This window comes from Grus americana, chromosome 5 (genome assembly GCF_028858705.1).
Source record: "Grus americana isolate bGruAme1 chromosome 5, bGruAme1.mat, whole genome shotgun sequence".
NCBI lineage: Eukaryota > Metazoa > Chordata > Aves > Gruiformes > Gruidae > Grus > Grus americana.
In genome coordinates this window covers 35,197,983-35,221,532 of record NC_072856.1, presented here as the reverse complement: position 1 = coordinate 35,221,532, position 23,550 = coordinate 35,197,983, and the positions used below count along the sequence as shown (strand labels likewise).

Here is a 23,550-nt window from a genome sequence, read left to right as displayed (position 1 = left end):
TGCTAAATGAGTGCTTAATTTAGTATGAACAGTAGTCCTTGTACATATTTTCAGCACTTTGTCAGCAAACCAATTGGCTAACGCTTCAACTTTCAAACATCTTTAAATTGTGCAATATAAAGTCAATGCAGGGAAGCTAACCTGAATGCTTTTTAATTCCTGGAAAAGGAAATCCACCATTTATGACCAAAGGCAATAATTGCATATCGATTACTGCACTTGTGAACTTCCACTTTGATCAGGAAGAGCAAGCTATACTGATGACTTTTCTCACCCCGTTCAGAAACTTCTTGTCTTCTGTGCCATGGCATCAGGTCTGCTGATGCCACAATCCCCTACCCAACAGTAACCGAACTGAGAAAGTCAGTTTGGTTTGCACAGGTCACAGGTGGCCCTGAGAAAAAGAAAGCTTTCACTTACCGAGCGCACGTAATGTCAGATTGGCTGAATTTATTCGGTGTGTCCACTAGTGGTTCCTGAAGCTAGCCAGTAACAAATAAAAAGTTATTTTATGCATTATTTTCTACGCTTAAAAATAGTTAAAATTATCAAGTGGCTAAAGTTTATCAGAAGCTGCAGAGAAGGAGTTCAAGTGTTTCAAAACTTAGCTGTCAAATGAAATAGGCAGCAGAAGCCACACTCTGGGCATGGTTCTGCACTGCTTCCAAAGCTGTGAACAACTAAACCATTTCAGTTTCCATTCTCACATCTCCTGTCCTCTTGCAGAGCATCTTTAACCTGTTCTCTGCTCATGCCTCCCAGCTGGGAACTGTTCTCATGGCCTCAAGAGACGGAGCAATGCTTGAGGAATGCCCACCAGCAGAGTGGCCGCCCACACTGGCAGCACCTCGCCCACACTGCCGCTGCCAAGGCTTGAGGTGATGCTGTACCGTTTAGAAAAGAAACGCGGATCTTTAACTGGCAGCGCCACTGGGAATCAGCTTGCATTTGTTAAAAATATTAGGAGTTTGGTCATTTACTCCACAGAAACAACATGCCATAAACTTTTTAAGCTGAGGGAAAATGCTGAGGTACCCATACAAGGTCAAAGAAGAACAGGAAAAAAACAATATGCTCTGAAGTTAAACTCACTTGTTCATGGAAAAAAAGAAGAGTGGTCTCATGAACGTTGCCCAGGGAACATTTTGCGACTTGCCTGTATGCCATCTACTGTTTCCGCAGATGTGAAATGGAGTCTATTTAGACAAAAGACAAGAAGCTGACGTACACGAAGAAGGATTAACAATGCATGATCTCACTTACCACCCTCTCGTAAGACCCCGTTTGTTGGCATAAGTACTTAAGAAAGAGTGAATGGTACTGCGTGTCGATTGAGAGGTACGGACGGCTCTCACATCACACATGTGCACAGCAGCCTTCCAGCAGAGAGCAGTGCGTGTACTGAAAGAACATCGTAACAGCGTGGGAGGCAGCTGCGTGAAGCTCCTATTCTACTTTATTCTGTAAATCAACAGGTTTATTCCTGCAGAGGGGGCAAAACCAGGCCCTCGAAAGAATTACAGAACTCAACATTTCCTGCTCTTTCCAAGAAGCTGAACCTTCACAATGACAGTTTTGTACTCCTGTAGATCATTTGCTGCACTAAGATTTACCATCACAAAAGCTTTACTCAACTTTCAAGAAGACTGAAGAACCTAAGTGCCAAGATTAATGAAAATGGGAATTAGGATATGTCTGCATTACATAAAGCAGTGTCATGTTTGAGATATCCAGGTTATCTCCAAGCACACTGCACAGTGCACTGCTAGCTTCTGCCCTCAAAGCATGGCAGCTTTGTGTTCATATAGACTTTGATTCTTGGTCTAGCGTACTCTGCCTAGGCCAGGGAATCTCAGAGCAGTAGTATATTGTCTTGTGATGAAATCTGCTTTTTAGTGCCCTTGTAAAACAGCTTGTTTATTAAAAAAAAAAAAAAATCTGTTCTCTCACCATTAATTTAATGATGCATGAATTTGCAAAAGTTACATTATAAAAGTAATATAAACTGATTTTGACAAGATGCTTTAGAATTTATGAAAACCAATGAGGACAGTGCAACACAAGGAAATTCCAGTTATGAAAGGGATCAGGACCTCAGTGAGTGAGTTATAAAGGCTCCTCCATGCAAGGAGAAGAATGCTATCATATTGGAAGAGTAGGTCTTGGCTTAGAGTAAGGAGAACTGCATTTCCAAAAAAACCAGTAGCTGCATCTGTGACATGGAAGCCTAGTTATTTCGGGAGTAGAATATTTTTTTTTTGAAGTTTTCAGTTTATTGTCAATAGCTTTGTGATCTCAGTTCTGCTGCCATTAAATGTGCATCTTGCACACAAACTTCCCACTGACTGGCATTCTTGTAGGCACTTTTAGTGAAGCAGGTCTGTATTGCAGTCCACTTCTGTGGCTTGTGAGAGTTGCTAGTTATAATCTTCTTTTGTAGATCTCAAAAGCTAACCTACATCCAGGGCTATACACCCAATATCAGAGGCTGGCTGAAGTAATTACCATGGGGGCATAGAAATAAAAACAGAAAAAAGGGACAGTTTCCAAAGACTAGCATCAAACAGAAATATTCCTCTTCTTTGGGAACAGGTTGCTATGCAGCAACATCCTCTGAGTCATCAGTAGAAGAAAGCAAACTGTCTTCTGCTTTGTCTACTGAAAAGATTATTCCTCAGTGATTTCACTTTCTGAGTATCTAAAATTGACATCTATCTTATTTAACATAGATAGCCCTCTTGGGAACAAGAGAAGTTTACTCATTAATGGTGCTTTCTGAAAAATTGATTTCATTGTCACAATCAGTGAGAGCCTAATGAAAGGGCTGTTTGTATTGGAGCTAACTTTTAATCTCTGCAGAAGTCTATAAAAGCAAAGTCTCTGAACCACCATGAACTCTTGGCAGCTGTAGGTTCTTTTGAAAGTGCTGAACATGATGAGCTTAGCCTCATGGCTCAGTTTGCTAATATTTGCATAAGAAATGAAAAATGAATCTATATCTGAATATAGTGAGTGCCTTTCTGAGAAACCGAGAAGGAGAACATACAGGGAGGAAAAAGAAACTCAAGGTTGAGTTTTCTGCTTTAGATTGGTGTAATGGAAAATGTTATTCCCCAGTCACCTTCTTGACTCCTATTTATTACACAATGTCCTCTTGCTTTCCAGTTCAGCTTGTGCAGGCTTTCGTGTTTCTGCTGAACAATTTCTTAGATACTGTAGGCCAAACAATTAGATCTGCTTTTTTTAACATGTAGCCAAGTTTAGGCCAGACACTCAGCTGGATAAAACCACAAACTCTCAGAAGAGTCAGTATCCCAGAAATTGCACTTCCTCTGTCTACTTACTGATTAGTAAACTGCCACAACATCTTTAGCCATGTCGTTGTCATAATACATTTTCTGTACACTAAACAGAGAAAAGGTGTGCACAAGTGGAGTTTCTTGGGGCAGTGTAGATTAAAGGGAAACTAAAAGAAGGTGACATCTTCCCTGAAGGACTGTTTTCATACTTATTTTAAAACCTGGAATACGAGCACTGGCATTAATCGGAAAGCATGTGTGCCACCAACATAAATAGGATATCTATTCCTAAACAGGGTCAGAGACAATTAGCCTGAATTTGTGACTCCTCTGTATGTGTGTGTGTGTGTGTGCATGCATGTGTGTGGGTGTACACACACATGAGATTTTGCTTGAATCTCATTTTGATTTTTTTTGTGGAATATCTATCACTAGTACATTTGACTGAATTTTTGAAGCAGTGGGAAGACGTATAATATCCAATAAGGTTGCTAGTAAAATAAAATTGGGAAGGATTAATGAATCTATAGTTTTTGACTACAGAAAGTGGGAATCATATGCTTACCGTAACAGTATTGCTTGGTTCTCTTCTCTATGATGCTAACCTGGTGATTTTGAAAAGACAGAGACAGTATAATTTTCCCAAGGCAGGAAGAGTGTCATCCTGCTCCCTTTACCTCCCTCTGTCTGCCTCTCTGCCTCTCATTCATTTCTCTCATTCTTCTCTTTCCCTTTGATGAAAAACTTTTTTTTTTTTTTTTTTTCCCAGGGACTCAGAGGAAAGCTGTTTCAGCTAACATGAAGTCAAAATAGTTGGATACTGTACCTTGAAAATCAGAACCCTGTTTTTTTGTCTTTTTCCTCTAGCTTCTCTACTATGATAGTAGCAATGGTAGCAGATAGAATAAAAAGAGTAAAAAATAATAAAAGGTAGCAGTAATATTACTAAGTTACTGAAAAACTACCCAGCATACAGGCACGGCTACTGTGCTATAGTCAACATTTAAAAAAAAAAAACCCTACAAAAGCTGCCACCAAAATTTCTGACTAGAATAGAATTATAATCTCCTGTATATTTTATCAAATGCATCTATTCTAAACAGCAGTAATTGCATAGGTGTTCTCCATTCTCTCCAGGGAGACGGCAGGGTAGGAATAGCTCTGAGAATTGATAGTGAAATATTGGCCTCTCAGAAGTCAGTGGGAAAATCCTACTAAACTTCAGTGGGAGCACAATTTGTGCCAGAAGTGACGAGGGTTCACATAGGGGAATGGCCTTATTATGTATTTCGGAGACTAATCTGCATCCATTGTTCTAGTATGCTGCAGAACTCGGAAGCAGTTTTCTGGTTAACTCAGACTGTTGGATGTTGAGGTTGTCTGAGGCAAAACCACTCCTAGCTCAGGCTAAAATAATTTTTCTTTGCAGTTCAGATTGTTGTCAAAGAAATATAGGAATCTTTCTCTTATGAAAATGTTTCTTACAGGTTTGAGACTGCCCCTCCGAGAAACATTAAGGGGGGTCAGCTACAAAGGGGCTGGATTTTGTTCTTTGCTTCTGCATCAGCTGGCACAACGAGACTAGGAAGTATTGTAATACAAGTCATAAAAGCTAATAAGACAGTAGTACAGTTGGCAAGGTGTTTGCTGTTTTGTAGGCGAAAAAATGTAATAATGTCCTCCACAATTTGCAATCTCCAGTTCCTCACCTTAATGAAACACCTTCTGTATGGATGGACAATTTGCCTTTTATGGAAAAACACTTCATAATGACTTTGTTACCAGCCACAATAAAAATAGATAGCTGGCTCCATAAAGACTGGCCTCCATAAAGGCAAACATTTCCTCTGCTGTAGGAATCCTGAGAGCCAAGGTTTAATTAGAAGGGACAGGCCTAGGCATGCCTTTTGAAGCTTGTTTCTTTGCTTTTCTGAAAAAGAACAGCATCTTCCCTTACCTAATTGCCTACAGGCATATTTACAAAGATGACACCCCCCCCCCCAGCTTCAAGATACACGTGCTTTGTCAGCCACAGTGAGACAATAGATGTTTCCCGCTGCACCGGAGCAGCAGAGAGAAAGATTTCAGACTAGGTGGTTAGCTGTCCATCCACTCTGCATTCTGCAAAAAATCAGAAACACAAAGCCTATGCTGTCTAAGGTTTTGCACTGACAACATTTTCCGTGGAAGTAAAGGCTTCACTTCTGTCAGCTTCAGGTTGAACAGGAAGCAAAAAAAATGTTTGGAAAAGAAAACAGACCTGTTACTTCAGTTTTCCCATTCCTTGGAAGACAATCCTGGTAGTTCAAGTTGTTAGTGACCTATAAGAGAAAAAGTATTTTCAAGTGCAGGAAAGAAAAAATGCTTGTGGCCTGTATTTTCCATATAGATAAATAGTAATGCATGCTAAATTACCCATTAATGAAATCTGTACCACCATTATATAAGCTTTGGCTGTTAGCTTGAAAGAAAAGCAAAAAGAAAGAAAAAAAAAAGAAGAAAGTTTCATTTTAGAGTTGAAACCATGACATTAATATTCTGTTTCAGTGTGACTGACACAAGTTGTGTAGGACCATATAGAGTATTTTGCACACACGTTTTTTGGTTTTAGTTTTGCCATAGCTGAAAAGAACTAGGAATAGATGTTTAGTGCGTATATCTTTTACAGTTGACATTAAACAGAGTGTTTTAAATTTCACCTGCAAAATATCCTAATGCATTCAGTTGCGTGTGAAAGCTCTACCTACGTCTATGCAAGCAGATCATGTTTTAGGAATCTCTTGTATAAATTAGCTCTTTAATTAAAGACCTCAGTGTACCTGAAGGCTAACAGGAAGGGGAAAGTACAGTAAATAACCCCATTCTGATCAAATAAATTGATCAATTAACATTAAACAATGTTGAAACTATGACACTTGTCAGTAGAAGATTTGTTTTTTCACTATTATTGTAGGGGACAAGTTTGAGGGCAGGATGTGGGATCTCAGTGCCTAGCACACTCTTTCTGATATCCTAAAAGGAACAGGATTAATAGAAATACCCAAGGGCATGCTGGCAGAACCCACCTGTATTCCATCACCAGCTAATCTCTATTACTCATGAAGAGTAGAAATTTTACATTTTGTAGTTCTGAAATGCATCTAGAGATGTACTGATGGTCATTACTGAACTGACTGATATCAGTGCTGCAGTATACTCGCTGCCTTTTGTAGTCATTCCTTTTCTTGTTTATATTTAATCCCTTCAGATTACTGGAAAAGTAATGGACTGTGCAGGCAGTAAGACACAATGTGTAGCGCTCTGTCCCTCTGTCCTTAACATAAACACAGAGTTATATCTTTCTGATTACATGGGAAACTCGAGAGAGAGCAAGCTCTCTTGATCTCATATGAATGAAACTTTCATTAAGGTCAATAAAAATGTTGAACCAACATGAAAGAAACTAGAGCCCCTAACCTGAGAAACAAACAGTTCTGTTTTTTGCCATTAGCAGACCTATGAGAATGTTGGCCTATGAGCTCATGACAGAAGAACTCTGAAAGCAGGAGGTCAACAGACTCACAGTCTTTCCTGTTTCCTGCCTCAGGGCTCTCCTACTGGGGCTAACTATTGCCCCTCACCGATTTCCTGACTTGCCATAACCTAACTCCCCAGCTCACTCTCCTGTTCACAGAAGCTGATGGAGAAGGTCTCCCCCTAGAGCTCTCCTTTATTTGGCTCTTCACTTCTTTGCCAAACTAAACTTTCTTACAGGCTTCCCCAATTTCTCCTACTACTCCCAAGGTTCAGTGAAACCATGAATGCTTGGCTGAGCAACCACTAACTTGACTCAAATCACATTAATATGTTGACTTGACAAATTAATGATGTGTACTATTCTCCATCTCTTTACCTCTTTTTCTCTTTCAAAAGGCTGCCAAATGGCTGTCATCAAGTAATGGCAGAGATGCTGATTTCTTCATCAACAATCCATGTGTCTTAACCTTTCTTTTTAGTTAAGTAAAACAGTAAGATTATTAAGCTGTTAAGAGTTGTCTTCAAAATGCTCCCAGTCAACAGAAGACAGTTTCAACCATGCAATGGCAATTTGGTATCCATTGTAAAAAGATCACCTCACACAGTCTCATTTCTAGATAAAAAATGCCCTGCACAGCTGACCCAGAGAAGCCAGGTAGTGTATATAGTGTGTTCTCTAGGTGGGTTTAGTTTATCAAGAAAGTACAAGAATGTTGTGCTCTAAGTCTCTGGTATCTTCTGTGCTTTGAAAGAGAATTTCTGATTTCTGGTTATTGCTGGAATACCTTTGACTTGCTCTATATTCATTGTGTTTCTCCATAGTTCATTATGTGGCTTTCTCCTCAGGGATGTTTGACTGATGCTCATTATAATAAACAATTAAAATTCATCAACTTTTAATAAGAAAATTCTCAATTTTCCTTTCTCTGGAACCTTATCCTGGAGAATAAGGTCATGGTTAAACCAGGATAAAACTACCCGTCTCTCTCCACAGCTGTCTCATTGATACATATTTAGCTAAACCCTGTGCTCAGCTTGCATTTAGCTTTGACATCTGCTACTTCTGTTTCGACCGGAAGCATGGCTTGTGTGCCTAATCTTTCTAGCTATATCAGTTTCTCTAATAAGAGATATTATCAATACCTACAAAGCTTGTCTTGCTTAAATCCTTGGACTATAATAGCTACATCCATATTGTCTGCAAATACAAGAATTTGTCAGAAATTACTGTTATGTCTTCTACACACAACATATCAAACCAAAAATATCAAAAATATACTGTTATGATGAAAAAATAACTTATGATTTCACACAATCATATGTTGCATCTCCAGTTATAATGAAAATTACAAAGTAATCTAACAACTTCATTCCGGAAAGAGAGTCTAATGGGCGAGTCAAGTCTAAAATGCAACACCACAACACTGACAGAAATAGGTGCATGACAACCTCATCACCACACGTGATCTGAGACATGCTGAATTTTCTGCTAATTCGGTGTCAACCATCGACACAAAACCACTGCTTTAAGTGTATCTTGTCTATGAGACATGACTGTATATAAAAAGCAGCGTCTTAGTCAGCAGAACAGTTCTCTGTCTGCATTCAGCATCTGAGCTGCTTAGACAAAAATAGTATCTGAATACTTAGTTTCTATCAGCACTGCAGAGTTAATGCAGAGATAACTAAATTAAATGAGGTTTCCTTTCTTGCTGGTCCGTGTTTGAGTTTAAGGCACAATTATTGAAAGCAATAGGATGGCAGGTCACCTCAAGCATCTTATATTTGTCACTATTGATCCACAGAAAAGAGATCTTAAATTGGATTTTTCAAGGCAGAAAAGTACCCTTGGGTTAAGATTAATCTAGCCCAACTGAACTAAAGATTCAGGAGACAATATGCACAGATGCTGCCTCCTTAAGTAGAATGATGTTACTATAAGAAATATGTTGTCCCTGAAAAAATTCACTGTCATCATTTACTATTCCAATGGACTAAAAGCCAGGGTTAAAATCCACAGAGTGCCTAAAGTGGAGTTTCTATAGAACTGAGGCACCGAACCTGAGAGTGAAATAGTCAAAAACTCTGCCTAGCCCCACAGGCACCCATGGTCTACACATGTCCAGGTTTTTGCTAGTCATGGACTGTAGGTTGTTCAGCTTTGTTGTATGCCTGGAACTTAAGACATTATGACAAAGCTTAACACCTGTTGATGATTCTCAGACTTTTGTATGTATATGAGGTAAATCACTTACATGTAAAATGACATAAATCAGTACCATCATGATTTTTAAACCACCATAGCTGATGAAGAGCTGGCTGGGAGAGGAAGAAGCTGAACCTAGTTCTGCACACATCTTTAGAGGCTGCTGTAAGTTGAAAGCACGTGATCAAGGGCACATCCATATGGGGGGATGTGGATATCCACAGGTGGTGGGAGATGAGTCAAGCCCAGTTGTTGGGTTAGCACTCTGTTGAGTCATGCCTGCAAGCATCTTAATCCAGGAGACACTTTTAGGCTGCAGTTCCCATTCTGACACGAGTGCTTCCATGACATTTAGTCGCTTATATATCATTAAAAGGAAGAAGGCCAAAAAAGGGGGCATTGCAGTGGGTGTCTGCTACAGACCTGCCAGTGCATGGGAAGAATTGTATAAAGTCTTTTATAAACAACTGGCAGAAGTCTTATGATGGCAGGCCCTGGTTCCCACAGGGAAATCTATCCACCATGATATTTGTTGGAAAGGCAATGTTTGGAGGCACAAGCAATCTGGGAAATATTTGGAGTGAATCAAGGAAAATTGTGTGGTGGTGATGTTGGACTAACCAGCTAGGGAGACCCATTGTTCACAAATAAGGAAGACCTGATATAAAGGTTTATGGCTGCATTGTCTGCAGTGACAATGACATGGTAGGGCTTAAGAACCTGAGGGAAATGAGGACAGCAAGTAGCAGAATAATGGCCCTAGGTTCCAAGAGATCTGATTTCAGCTTGTTCAGGGTTTCCTGAAGAGCAAAGGGGCCTGGAAAAGCTGGCTGGCTTTCAAAGACAATCTCCTGAAAGCACAAGAGCAGTTCATGCCATTGTGCAAGAAACTAGGCAAGCATGTTAGGAGTGAATGAATACACAGCTGAATGGGGAACCCTTGACTGAGCTCTGTTTCGGGTATATGTAAGGTGGATGATTCTAGCAAGACTTTACAGACAGTCAGTCTCCCATAGTTCCCCTTTAAAGAGATATATATTGGATGAGTAAACTACAAAGTGGATGGAAACTTGATCAGACCACCAGGCATCATGGATGGCAAGCTGAACAGGAGCCAGCAGCAGACCAACAGTATTCTGGACTATATTAGCAAGAATGTGTAACATTCAGGAAAAGTGATTCCCCTCTACTTGGCACTTGTGATATTGTGTTTGGAGTGCTATGTCCAGTTGTGATCTCCCTTGTCCAGTGGAATGCCACCAGATTATCAGGGGATCTGGGAAGTAAAGAGAGAAGCAGAGACAACTTTTGTTTAGCCTGAAGAAGAGATCAAAGGGGAATTTAATTGCTATCTTCAACTTGCAGGGGAATGGAAGGGGTTATAGAGAAGATGGAGCCAAATTTTTCTTAGAGGTATATACAGTGGAAAAATGAGATGCAAAGAAGACAAATTGCAGCACAGGAGATTCTGTGTAGATACGCAGAAAAAAAGTCTTCACAGTGAAGGTGATAAACCACTGAAACAGGTTGCTCAGGGTGGTTGTGGAATCTTCTTCCTCGGACACATTCAAAGTTCAACTGTATATGGCACTGGATAATCTGTCCTAACAAGTTTTGAGTTGCTTTGAGAAGCAGGTTGGACTAGTTGACCTTCAGAGGGAAATTCCAATGTAAATTACTATATGATTCAATGAGTTAAAATATAATCTTCTCTTCAGCATCTCCTATTGACTATTATAAGCTGCTCCCACTTAAGTTGCTTGCTCCTGTGACTCCCATTTGGAGGATGTGATATAGTTCTTACAGAGCAAGGAAGACCTCTAAGTTTTATAATATCAGGCCTCTTTAGAATCAGACCTGTAAGTTTTTTAATACTGAAGGTCTCTGAGAAACTATAATGTACCATAGCCCCTGGTATCCTAAACCAAAATAATTAAATCAATCCTACTGTTTTATAGCCTGGGTACATGGATTCACAACACAAGGGTTGTAGAGTCACACCCTGTACTGTGATTTAATTACTAACACCAATGCTGAGACTGATCTGTGTGTTTGTGGCTATATACCCTATGGTAACCAGAGCACGGAGATTTAAAGCAGACACAGTGGTGAAAATGGGAAGAAAGACAACACCTTTCAGTTTAAAAACACAACTTGAGGATGGTTTCTGTTAATTAAGAAATTGCTGTGATTGTATCTGTGGTTTATCTTCTATTTTTTTGGTTACAGAATTTACTTGCTACAAAGTTTTGGCAACCAAAATTGAGCCTGCAATTATCTTTAAACTATTAAATATAACACACACAACCAGATTCTGGAAGTTTTAGTCATCCTGAGTAGAGTCTAGATAGAGGAACTAGAATCAAAGGCATGCCTTGAGGAGTAAGTTACAGCTCAGTTTGAGCCAGAGTGGCAAAATGAGAATTATAAAGACCTCCTAAGTGAAAGAAGTAAAATCTAGGCTAATCAGCTTTACGTTATGTGAGTCAGTTAATTGTTGGCTATAGCAGATCATATTTTGGGGAACATAAGCAGTTTGTTTGTGTTTTGATCCAGGACTGCTACCTTTCACCAAAATACCTATGTTTTAAAGTCAGTTTCCCCCACTTCTTTTCTGCATCTTTAGATGGCAAAATGACAGTGGGAAGTACTTAAAGAAAAACATTCACAGATTCACTGATTGGTAGGGGTAGGAAGGGACCTCTGGAGATCATCTAGTCCAACCCCCCTGGAGAGCAGGATCACCTGGAGCATGTTGCATAGGATTGCGTCCAGGCGGGCTTTGAATATCTCCAATTACCTATCAAGATTTTACAAAATCAAAAAGAAACCAGTCTTGGATATTTTTTTTTTTAAGTATTTTGTGCTTCCTACTCATTGAATTGCCAAGAAACATGAGTGAATTTACCTTTTGTGAGAGTGCTTAACATACAAACCAGAATACTCTAGCAAGTTGCTTTTAAAAAATAGCTTTTTTTTCTTTTTGCCTGCACACACTAAACACTACTCTGAGGAGATTGCTGGCTGCTTGCCATTCAGACATGTAAAGGCACTGAGACTGTGAAATAAATAATCTTAATAATTTTATCAGGCATTTTATGTTGCAGCATGTTTGAAAACACAGAAGGAAGGTAGATTAATGGGTCTTTTTATCTAGCTGTTTTTAAAATAATTGCAGCGTAAGCCAAGTAAAATGAAGGTTCCCTCTTAGAAATCTAGGCTAATCCAACCATTTACCCACTGCTGTTCTTAACAAGATCAACAGTGAGTCATAGCTATTCTTCCCTCTCAAAATTAGCAGTGGTATCTATGTACAACACTTGTACACAACTGGAGATATTGGGGTCACTTTTTAATTCTTGGTCAGAGTTCTCTGTGGTGCTTTATAGTCAGACCAATAAGAACAATGGCATTTGAATACATCATAAGCAAACTTTACAAGTATATCAGAGTGGGTTTGGCAATTAAATGTGAATGTAACTGTGAATCAAATGTGCATCTTCATATACAACTGACCCATTACATACTAATACCATGAGACAGAAGACTTTGTCACAAGAATAATGAACATTGACTGTTGTTTAAACTACTGCATCTGCATTGCTTTGTAAACTGTCCCAAGGGGTGGACCAGAGACTGAAATAAAGGTCTGTGTATGATACTTGCCTTGCTCAAGGTAGGCCATACTTATGTTCCAGAGAGAATGTAGGAAAACTCTACAGTCCCACTTAATTGCAGCCCTGCCAAGTCAAGGCTCCAGCTATCCCATCAGCCTTTGCCATGATAAGCTCAAGCAGAAGAGCAAAGGATGGGTTTGCCCTGCAGAATACTTGGAGTCCATTCTAAACTCTGGCATTACCTGAATTTTAGGCAATCTGAGCTGAGGCTAAATGCAGACTGCTGTCCCAGACACCATGTTACAGGTCTACCAAGCATCCTGAAATTCATACTGCAGCTACGGGGTAGACACAACTTGTGAAGTTTGAATGTGACCTAAAGAATAGAGGAGTAAACCACTAATTTAAAAGTCCAAAATATATTGAAACATCATGGAAAATAATAAAGACAACTTGGGCCTTCATTTTTCATCTTTTTTGCTCTCTTCATTCTTGTACATTTGGGGGTTTTTTTATGATTTTCCTTCAGTTAACAGTATAACTTTGTTTAAGCTCATACAGCTATTTACTTTGCTTAGTAAATCAGAAGTAACTTAATAGTCTAAGTCTACTCTCATTTAATTTGACTTGACATTAATGACTTCATGACAACCTCAACAGGTACAGAGCAGAGAAAGTTAAGTCAAGATGACGCCTAGTCATTTGGTATTGCTTCATATTGCACAATGTTTCAGAATTCGCATTCAGACAAAATAACCTTCCATTTTGTTTTGGTAGTTTGCTACATTCACTTTCACTGATGCAAATGTCTCTGTAAGATCACAACATCACAGACTCACTCAGGTTGGGAGGGACCTCAGAGAGGTCTCTAGGGCAGCCTCCTGCTCACAGCAGGGTCAACACTGGCTTCAAATCAGGTTGTCCAGTTCCACAGCCTGTCTAGTTTACCAGTTCCAATGAAAAGTTATCCCCATGGAGACATTTTTTTCCTTATATCTGGTTAGAATATCCCTGTTTCAATTTATTATCATTGTTTGTCATTCTCCCACTGTGCAGCTCAGCCTTGCTCTGTCTTCACAGTAACCTCCTTGTAGGTATTGGAAGGTTGCTATTAAACGCTGTCTCGTGTGCGGGCTGAACCCGCCCAGTTCCCTGAACCTCTCCTCACTGGGTAAATGCTCCAGCCTCCAGCCATCTCTTCTGAACTTGCTGCAGGTTATCAATGTCTTTCTTGTATTGGAGGCCCATAACTGGATGCACTGTTCCAGATGTGAGCTAAGGACTGTTGACTAAAGCAGTATAATCAATTCCTATGGCTATGCTCCTACTGATACAGGCCAGTATTTGGTTAGCCTTCAGCCAATAAGCAGGACAAACCTCTTGCTCACAAAGGCTAAATCTAGGTAAGATACTCATGTGCAGTTACGTCATGTGAAATCTTGCTTGTGCATATACCTGTTCTCTGGCTAACCAGAAGGAATCAAAACAATATTAACTTTTTTTTTCTTTGGTAAGAGTAAATGAAAACCTTTTCAAACTCATACTCTAAGAAGTAGCACTAATGTACCAAAATTGGCTGTGTTTTAAAGTATTTTCTATTTTTTGCTAATTAAAGCCTTACTTTTCCAGACATGCTACAATGTAAGTCATTAATACAGGAGAGACATGGACTCTACTTCGCTTGGCAAGTCTCAGGGTGTAAAACTCCTTAACTGTACTTTACACCTACAGTCTTCAAGCCTTGGCAGACAGTTTACAATGGGGAGATCTGAAAGTAGGTAAAAATTCTGGCATTAGACTAGAGTGTAGTGTTTAAAGCTCAGATCCACCGGCAAGCTGAAACATGGTTTAAGAAGGATAACTTTGTTGTTTTTACTCACAATGTCCCATAGAGCGCATGCCAACACATATAGAGCCAAATTCTGCTGTCAGCTATACCAAAGTAAATCCAGAAGTACTTCAATGAAGTTCATTGAATTACACTACATTCATGTTTATGTTCAGAAGAAAAATGCTCCTTAATTTCTAAGACAAGCTGGTCACAAGGTTTTATGAACACACAGCCTTTCAAAGCCTAGAGATTTATCAAAAAGGTAGGTCTTGCAGAGTGCTGCAAGAGTTCCTGGGTCAGGGCCTAGACTGCAGATTATCAAGTTGCCATCTGTGAGGTAAGGCAGAACAATTATCCCCGTTCAGAACTTTAGCCAACCTTGGCTGTAGCATGATGCACCACAGTTTAAGCCTTTCTCATGTCGGATCTGACATGTGAGGGGTTGGCTGAGAGCATTCACAGAGACGGATACCAACAGCTATGGACCCGAATTTAGCGTGCACGAACTTCTTATGCCACAGTGACTTTATCATGCCTCTGAGTCCTGAATTTTCTTCTCTGGAGATAAATTGTCTCAACTCAGAGGGGTGTATGTTTATCTCTAGGTCTCCCATGAGAAGGTCTGTAACCACTGAGCTATATAGGTGGTAGTGTGTAGCTACACTAACTGTAAAAAGGTGATGAAGAAGGGGTGCTGTTAAATTTATCACCCAGAGAAGGAAATAACCTAATGTTTTAGGAAGGATGAAGGGCATTTGACTCAGCTGAGTGTTGCTGACTTCTCCGTGCAGATTTGTTCTATTCCCTGCCCAGATCTGGCCCAGCAGTACTCAGTAAAGTTTCGTGCTGTCTCAAACCCACTGCTCGTGTCCCCAAATAAGACCCTGTGCTGATTTACCAGCACTCCTAGAAGTGCCGGGGGCTCCTTGCTGTCTTGGCCTATCACATTCCATTCCTCCCTACCCATGGGAGGTTGTGGCACACAGATCCCCCCCACTCCAAGATGTCCCCCTATCCTTATCTCCCTGTTGACCATCATATGCATGGCATACATAGAGATCAGGCCAATCATAACAGCGTCTCTTTTGAACGTGTTTTAGGCAATATACTCTCACAATGATTGTCACAAAAGTCTTAGACCAGCAAAAGTGGACAGCTAGGGAATCAGACAGATGAGAAGACAGGAGTGCCAGGAAGAAGCAGACTGCTGCACAATCCTTGTCAGAGACACTTTGCACTGAATCCCCTTTGTCCCAAATACCATTCACTGACTTGCAACAACCCAGGTGGCAAACACTGGAATCTTTTGCCCAAGGGCATCCAAGCCCACGCTGCCTGGATAGCGCGCTCATCACCAGACAGTAGGCTGGGCTGGGCTGGGGAAAGCGAGGGCTCTCCAAAAACACTAATGAACTTGTGCTTGTAGGCAGCCAGGAAAGAAGAATCCTCAACCGAGCCCAGCCACCAACAAGGATGGGGACTTTGGTGTCCTAGCCTCAGCGCCTGAGGCTTCACCTCCAGATGATACCAATATCCATTTGCATCAGCAGACCAGTGAGCAGGAACCAGAGCCCAGGGCTCTCCCTTAGATGAGTAGCCTAACCACCAGCCTACAGAAATGCTCTCCTCTTAGTGCTTTCTTTCTCTCTGTTTACACTGCCCTTTACACAGTAGAAATACTTTAACAGAAGGGGCAGAGCTCACGATTTGAGTGACTCACTACCCTGCACAGGCAACATGCTCATGGATCTTTCAGTTCAGACGGAGTCCCAAAAATACAAGCAATATAATATGCTACTTACAGCTATATCACGTCAAGCTGCTTTCTCAGCACATCTTATTGAGAGTAACAACAAGGAAGATTTTTATTTTTTTTTAAGTAGGCTGCTGTAGGAGGGGATGTTGTTGATAACTTCTCATTTGAGCCAAGGTGTTAAACTGGCCTGGAGACTTTAACAAGAAGCAGCGTTAGTGAACCTGTCCTACTTTCAAGGAGAGCAGGAGCTGCACACATGGCTGCTGGTATCAAAGGGCACACGTCTCTGAACTTTGGTCCAAGACAAGTCCAGCTCAGAAAATTGCCATTAATTAACCTCTGTCTGCAGTAAGACAGCTGAGCTCATCTAAAACACCCGTGCAATCAAAACACCTCCCAGAGGGGTGGTTCAACTTCTTCATCTCCCTGCTTTGGCTCCATCAGGTTGGGACCTGTTTGTAGGTGCAGTGTCCTGCCCTATTCTTTGTGCCAACTCTGACTTATTGGTGAGCCAGTTCAGCTCATAAAACCAGCTGAAAAATATTAATTCTTTTGCTGACTGAGTTTTGTGTTACTTCAGAAGCTGAATTAGCTTTTCACTGGGGATCCAGTGAAAGGCAGAGCTGTTAGAAGTGAGAAATGTCCGATGTGGCTGGGTGCAGAGGAAGGAGCAGTGGAGCAAAGGGAATAGGGAATTTGGTGCTTTGGAATAACTGCAGCATTCCGGAAAGGGTTGCATTCAACTGGGTGCTTAAATGGAGAGTTTTTACAGAAATGAAATAGTGCATCACAATCTTTCTGAATGAAAGTTATAAAGTAATGGAAAGGGTTAATCAATCATTAACAAAAAAGTCAGGCCAGAACCAGCAACAAAGATGTTATGGGAAGATCTAATGCAATACCTTCAGTGATATAAGGATTCATATCAACGACAGACCTAAATAAATTGAGTTTGTACATATCCCATGCCTCCAACCTTCCTTCATCTTACCCTGATGGGAGACAAAAGTGAAGAAAAAAACCCAACCTGTTCAAGATGAAACAAAATAACCTCTTAAGAACTGCACAGTTAAGTGCAGTTGTGTTGGCTGGCTAGCAGTAACCCTATGAATTAGATAAGGGCACATTTACACTGTAAAAGCCTCTATTCAGTGCAAAAGAATGCAATAATGAGCTTCTGTCTGAAGCCAAAAAGCTAATGTGTAAAGCTTTTTGAATCCAAAGAGTCCTGTGTTACAAATAGGATCTGCAAAATGCAGCTGACAAGTGTCTGAATTCTTGAGGTATCCAAAAGATCATTCTATGCAGCAGCAGTGTTACAGCATCAATAAGAGCCTGTACTGAACTGGAAAACCATCAGTCTGACTCAGCACCCATGTCATTCTATCTTAGATGTGCTATCTCCTGGAGAAGAGAAAACCTTTTGAGGTAAATCAACTGGGGTTTGTCTCAAATAACCTTTTTCTGGTTTTTTGGTTTGTTTTTTTTTTACCTCCCTGTTATGTCTGCTAGAAACCTGAGCTCGGTGTGTTACTGAAGCTACAAAAGATCTTGCAGAATTGAGTAGGGACTTAGGATTACACTTTAGGCATGGCTGCCACATAAAACCCTGCTAAAGTAGTCACAAACCTATAACAATCCAATAAAATTCTTGCAAAATGAAAGGGCTAGCAATGTCAATGCATTTCATCTTCAGGAATTTGTCACTGAGTGAACTGTTTAGGGATCTGCTAAGCAGCATTTGGCATGGTTCCACAACCTCTCATTCCCAGCGTGGAATGCTGCCAGTCTGCAGAGTCCTGGGCAGCAGCCTTGACTCAGATCTCAGTCAAGACCCTACATCCAGTCAGTGTCTAAATATTACACTTGGTCTTGCACAGCATCTCAAAGCCTTTGACATTTTCATCATTCGGGTTCTCCTGATTTTCTGTCTGGAGGGCAAAAGCATCCTTTTCTTTGTCCTTTGTAATTGCAGTCTTTTCCTCATTAAGCGTCTTCTGATGCTCCTACACAGAGAAGTTCCCTAATCTCCTCCTTTGGTCACATCATACTTCTCTTTGAATTTCACCAGTCATTAAGTTCCATGTCCCATCTACCCTCTCTCATTCAGTATTGAAAACAAGGGGTCAGCTCTTTCCATCAGCCACCCCATGATTGTTTATATTATAGTCTAGCTTTTGAAGCAAGCACCCTTTCTGTTTTCTTCCATTCTGCTTTGAGGATTGCCCTGCACTAACCTGCAAAGCTGTGCTACTACTGTCCTTCAGTTCCTCAGTTCTTGACTAGTGTGAAGCCTATGCAAAACTTGACAAGTTCTAAGGTGCCAGCACCAAGGACTGCACATCGATAGGACTGACCGTGTGAGATTTGCTTACCCAAACAGTGTCATTTTAGGCGTTGCGCACTTTGCTGCTCCAGAGAGATGCCAGAGTCCCCCTAAGTTCTATGTCAACCCTGCACAGTTACCTTGGGTGGTGGAAGGCATCCTAAATGACACTGGACACCGTCATTTAGGCAACTGAACCCCTCTTATATTGTCTTGTTTCCTTATATCGCCTTCCCTGCCATTATCCACAACTGTAATATATTACTTTTGGGAGGGAGTGAAATGCAGCAGAGAACTGCCCATGAGAACTAAAATTCCTGTACAATAATGCACACAAAAAGGATGTGATGAAGGCTGCTAATTAAAGCCAGGTGCTCCAGCAGGAGCATGAGTAGGGGCTGGGATGTGAACACTGTGGGCAAGAAGTGGAACAGTCGCCTCTCCACAGACAAGCAAGATGTTGCAAGAGAGCCCTGGGCTTTTGTGGCTGTAATCTACTGCCCTTCTGTTGGTAGTGTGTTTCTTCAATAAAAATGAGGCACGATCTTCACATCAACTGTTTCCTGCCTCTAGTATACTAATCACTAGGAGTGTACTACAGGTCACACTAGTATAATATTATATGAATGTTCATTAGGGCTTTAATTCCAGACTGTGCTCATTTTGTGTGCATCCTAAGCATGATCATTTTTGCACAATATTATAACTAAGTTTTTATTGGCAGGAAAAACAAGCAGCATAAGTCTATTTGAACAAGTGTTTACAGAAAATAGCCTCTAAATGTGTAAATGTGGATTCAGAATTAAAACTTGATTTTTAAGAGTTAAAATAATCCGGTCATAATTCAGTCACAAACTATATAAACTTCACCTTTCCAAGCAAAGAAATTGAAAATGCACACTAATAGCAGTGCACTGAAATTTACAGGTTTTTCACCTATTTTTGTAATCAAACACTCTTTGAAGGCTAATTGTTGTACGTTTGATGTAGGCGTTGATTTTGTTGAAACTGTATGTACAGCCAGTGCAAACAGTCCAATAATCCTGAGCCTTTATTTGGCTCCATAACCATTTTAATGGCTTTTTCCACATTTATTGCTGGCAACATCATACCTGCACAGAAGTTGAGCTGTACTTTTTGTGTTGGTTTTGTTCTTGATTTATGGGCAAGCTTTTTAATCGAAGTCTTAAGAACACACTGTGCATTCAGAACTTTTGCAAATAGAAGATGCATTTGAGAAGATGTTAATATAGTTTATGCTGTGGAACATAGATACTCGCTGTCTGGTATGTAGAGCACTTGCACTGAAATAATGAAAGTAATCAGAATATTTCCAACTCTCTATTACGTGTTCGTATAATTTGAGCATCAAGACTATTAGAGGATGTCTTACGGTCTCAGACAGAACAAGTCTCTTTCACTCCCTTTCTCTCTAAGTATTCAGGTTTTTGCCTCACTACTGCTTCATTCATCTCACAGATATATTTCATCTTTCCTTACCAGAACATATTAATGGAGTTTTCCTGAAGGTCAGCCAGAGAGACAGACTGTGACACAGATTTCCAATATGCTGTAGGAAAATGAGAAAGGGATATGTGTGAAAACAGTACAATACCCTTCCTGTATTTTCCAAGTTGCACTACAAACTAGACCACGAGCAGAATATTTGTTTTAATGGGTTTTTTTAATGGAAAAGATAATACATTATAAAGAAAACTATTCTGGGTAATAAAAATATTTTTTAAAGGAATATAAATAACATCAAAGGGATGCCATAGAAAAATAAAGATCACAGAATTAAAACTTCACTGTTCACAATGAGCCATTTTTCTGTGAACAGTTACTGGTTTGCATATAGATCTGAACTGTGCATCGGTAGGTGCAATCCATATCTTTTTACACTTTGCATTTTGCTATTTTTCACTATTAACACCAGATGAGCCTCACCAGAGGAGGATTGGTTTGTAGGATTAGAGATGTAGTAGTCTGCAGTAAAATGCTGAAGGAAATTTTGGGTGACTAGTAATTTTTACATAATCAAGGTTGTTGCTTGGTTTTGAGGTTTCTTATGCTCATTCTAACAACACAGGTGCAATTTTACTTATAAATGGACACAAATATTTAGATTCAATATTAACTCTGTAGTAAGGTTTGCATCAGCCTTTTGTAGCTTCTATCCAAATCTCAGCCCTTTTTGCCAAACACAAGCGCATAGAACACAATTTAAAAAAAAAAAAATTAGTGTTTTCTACTGTCTTTTCCCCATAATCTTCCTTGACAAAGAAAATGGCATTTCGAGATAGTGTCTTCTCCTGTAGCTCTTACACAAGACTGCCCTATGAGTTAGGACATAATCAACAGATATCCACCCATGCAAGGACACCAAACACACGCAAAATCTCATTGTCTTACGCATGGTGTTGTTACCATAAGTATGTACGACATCCCAAAGACCTCAGTCACAACAGCTGGTGCTCTTCATTTAAGAACACACAAAAGCTTCCACATGTAGGAATAGACACCAATAGCCAAGCGTGGGTATAATAACAAACGACAGTATCAGAAATAACATTATGCATGATAGAAGTCAGGATTTTTTACTGCCTTTCTGCAGGTGCAAATCCAGAAGGGCAGGGCTGTGGAAACCAGGTGCCAAGAAGCAGCCAGAGGACGGGCAGCTGAGCTGGGAACAAGCTCCAGACCTCTGCTCTGCCACTCGTGTCACGGTGGCTCTGCTGCATTCAGCTTTGCCTTCATGGCAGAGAAACTGGTGAGACTGAGCCGGCTCCACAGTCCCTCCCTCCTCTGGTGAACACCATTAAAATACCAACAGAGACTGATCGTCCTTTGAAGGGCAACCGCGAGGTATAACTGAAGAGGAGTGTATGGCAACACTGTTTTGAAACTTTCCTGAACTTTGAAGGCGAGATGTAAATTCAAACCGTGGTCAAAGCCACATCTGCCTAGCAAAAACTCTTGAAAGGAACAGGCTTTCTGTTTGAAGAACCTATTTTTGGTTCCCTGTGACAGCTACAGCTGACCTCCTCAAATAATATTGTATCAATTTAAAGTATGTGCGGTGTCATTCCAAGGAAACTGTGGCAAATGTGGTGAGCTTCCTAGGAAGTGCACAATTTAGGAAAGGTCGCAAATGGTATGCAAATCTGACAACTGCTAGCTGGATTATTCCTCTTTAGTGTGTATGTTTCTTTACAAGATAAATCGCTTCGATGTAGGAGAAACACACAGTGACATCATAAAATTGCGATCCAAGCAGCATGTAGTCTGGCCAAGCTAGAGTTGCTTTTTAATTACTTGTGCTAAAATCCCAATGACATACAAAATTTCCAAGTAAAACCAGAAAAATATGCCTAAAAATCCCATCACCTCCTCTCTTCATTGAACAGCATTTTCAGTGTTTTTCAAATGAAATAAGCAAAGGAAGATGCTACACTGACAGATTTTTGAAGACCTGAGAAGAAATGACAGGGCTATATTCTGTATGAGTGATTTTTCTCTGGTCGTTTTGGTATAGAATGAATTACTTAAAGCCAAATGGAATTTATTTTGGAAGAAATTCCCCAAAAGCACTTATACTAAATGTTTGTCATAGAGTTTACAAGTGAATGGGGAGAAAGGGACATGGTAGAAGGTTAGTCCAATATAAAACACAATGTAGATATTCACAAACACGATACATAACACATAAAATAACATAACTCATGTTGTGAAATTATATATTTAAAAACCAACAAAAATTAAAAACCTGGCTGTACAATTTTAATTTGATCCCATGTATTAAGTTTCAGATTTTACTTACATTACTTTTCCTCCCATATCTTTTGCCTGTAGAAGAATCCTGCTTTCTTTTTGCAGGAGGGGAGGTGATCCAAAGTGTCACAGGTGAAGGCATCTCATATGTAGAACTCTCTGCGTCATTTTTCATCAACAAGAAGATGGACAGGGGAATAAGCCAGAAGTGTTGAGATTAGCAAAAGAAGATCCCGTGACTAAAGGAGTTACGTGTTCCCCAAGAGAACGGTTCTCTATCCTTGCCTCTGCCAAAGGATTGCCGAGTAATGTTTATAGCCAAGCACTAAAGCTCAGATGAGATTTAGATGTTACTGCTGACACTGAAAAGACTATAAGTTAGGCATGTGGCTTCAGGAGAGAAAATGTAAGTTAGGTCCCCATTTTCCCTCCGGTCCCTGTAGAATGGGGAGCCTGAGGCAGCTGGGAGCAGGTGTTACAACACCAAACATGCAGAGTGGAAATAAATCATTAGGAAGCACTGAATAGAGGGGTCAGTCTGCATTCCTTTCCTTTCTGGATGAGGTGGCTCCCCAAGACTGGGATCCATAGCCCAGAATCCTATTCCACTGCTTGACTTGTTCCACTGAGCAAACACCTAAGCTGCAGGGTAGTGCTCATATTCTCAAAAATGCTATGGTGACTAGGATGCTCACACAAAAAACAGAAGCTGTATTTTTGAGGCTTTTGTCAGCATAGCACAACTCAAATTTATATAATAAATTCTCAGGAGAGAAAAACAGTCTACCATTAGCTTATAAAACAAATAGAGATTTATAACCAATACATGCCTGGCTGGTCGACCCCATCAACGACATTTCTTCCTTGGTGACTCAGTACTGACCTTCATTTGTTTTGTCCTCTTTTTCTCCCACTTTCTTTGCCTTACCCCAGTGTCTTTGCCCAGTCAGTTCCAGGTTCCAGGATCCACGTCAGTCCATTCCTACATTTGATCCAGTAATTCATATGTCCAGACTTCTTGGCCAGCTACTACCCAGGCATCGGTTTCCTGCTAAAACGTTACCAGCTTCTGCTTGCAATGTGTCCCTTAAGCTCCTTTATTTGTTCCCTTCCCAGGTTAGCTGTCTCTTCGGCTTCTGTAGCATACATCTTCCTTCTCCATGTTGTCTGTGCCCAACTGAGAGGGGACATGCGGCACAAAAAAGAGACATCCTCTGAGTTCTCATGG

The 23,550-nt window shown here is 40.4% G+C and overlaps 1 long non-coding RNA gene across 1 annotated transcript; it reads right to left on the bottom strand.

Annotated features, from left to right (window-relative positions):
• Positions 1-420: 420 nt before the first annotated feature.
• LOC129206815 (uncharacterized) lies at positions 421-22,887 on the bottom strand. The gene is made up of 6 exons (XR_008577285.1): positions 22,372-22,887; positions 20,052-20,121; positions 5,560-5,620; positions 3,865-3,904; positions 1,093-1,196; positions 421-482 (listed from the first exon to the last, which is right to left on the bottom strand). It is a non-coding gene; the product is annotated as an uncharacterized LOC129206815 (long non-coding RNA).
• Between the last annotated feature and the right edge of the window lie 663 nt (positions 22,888-23,550).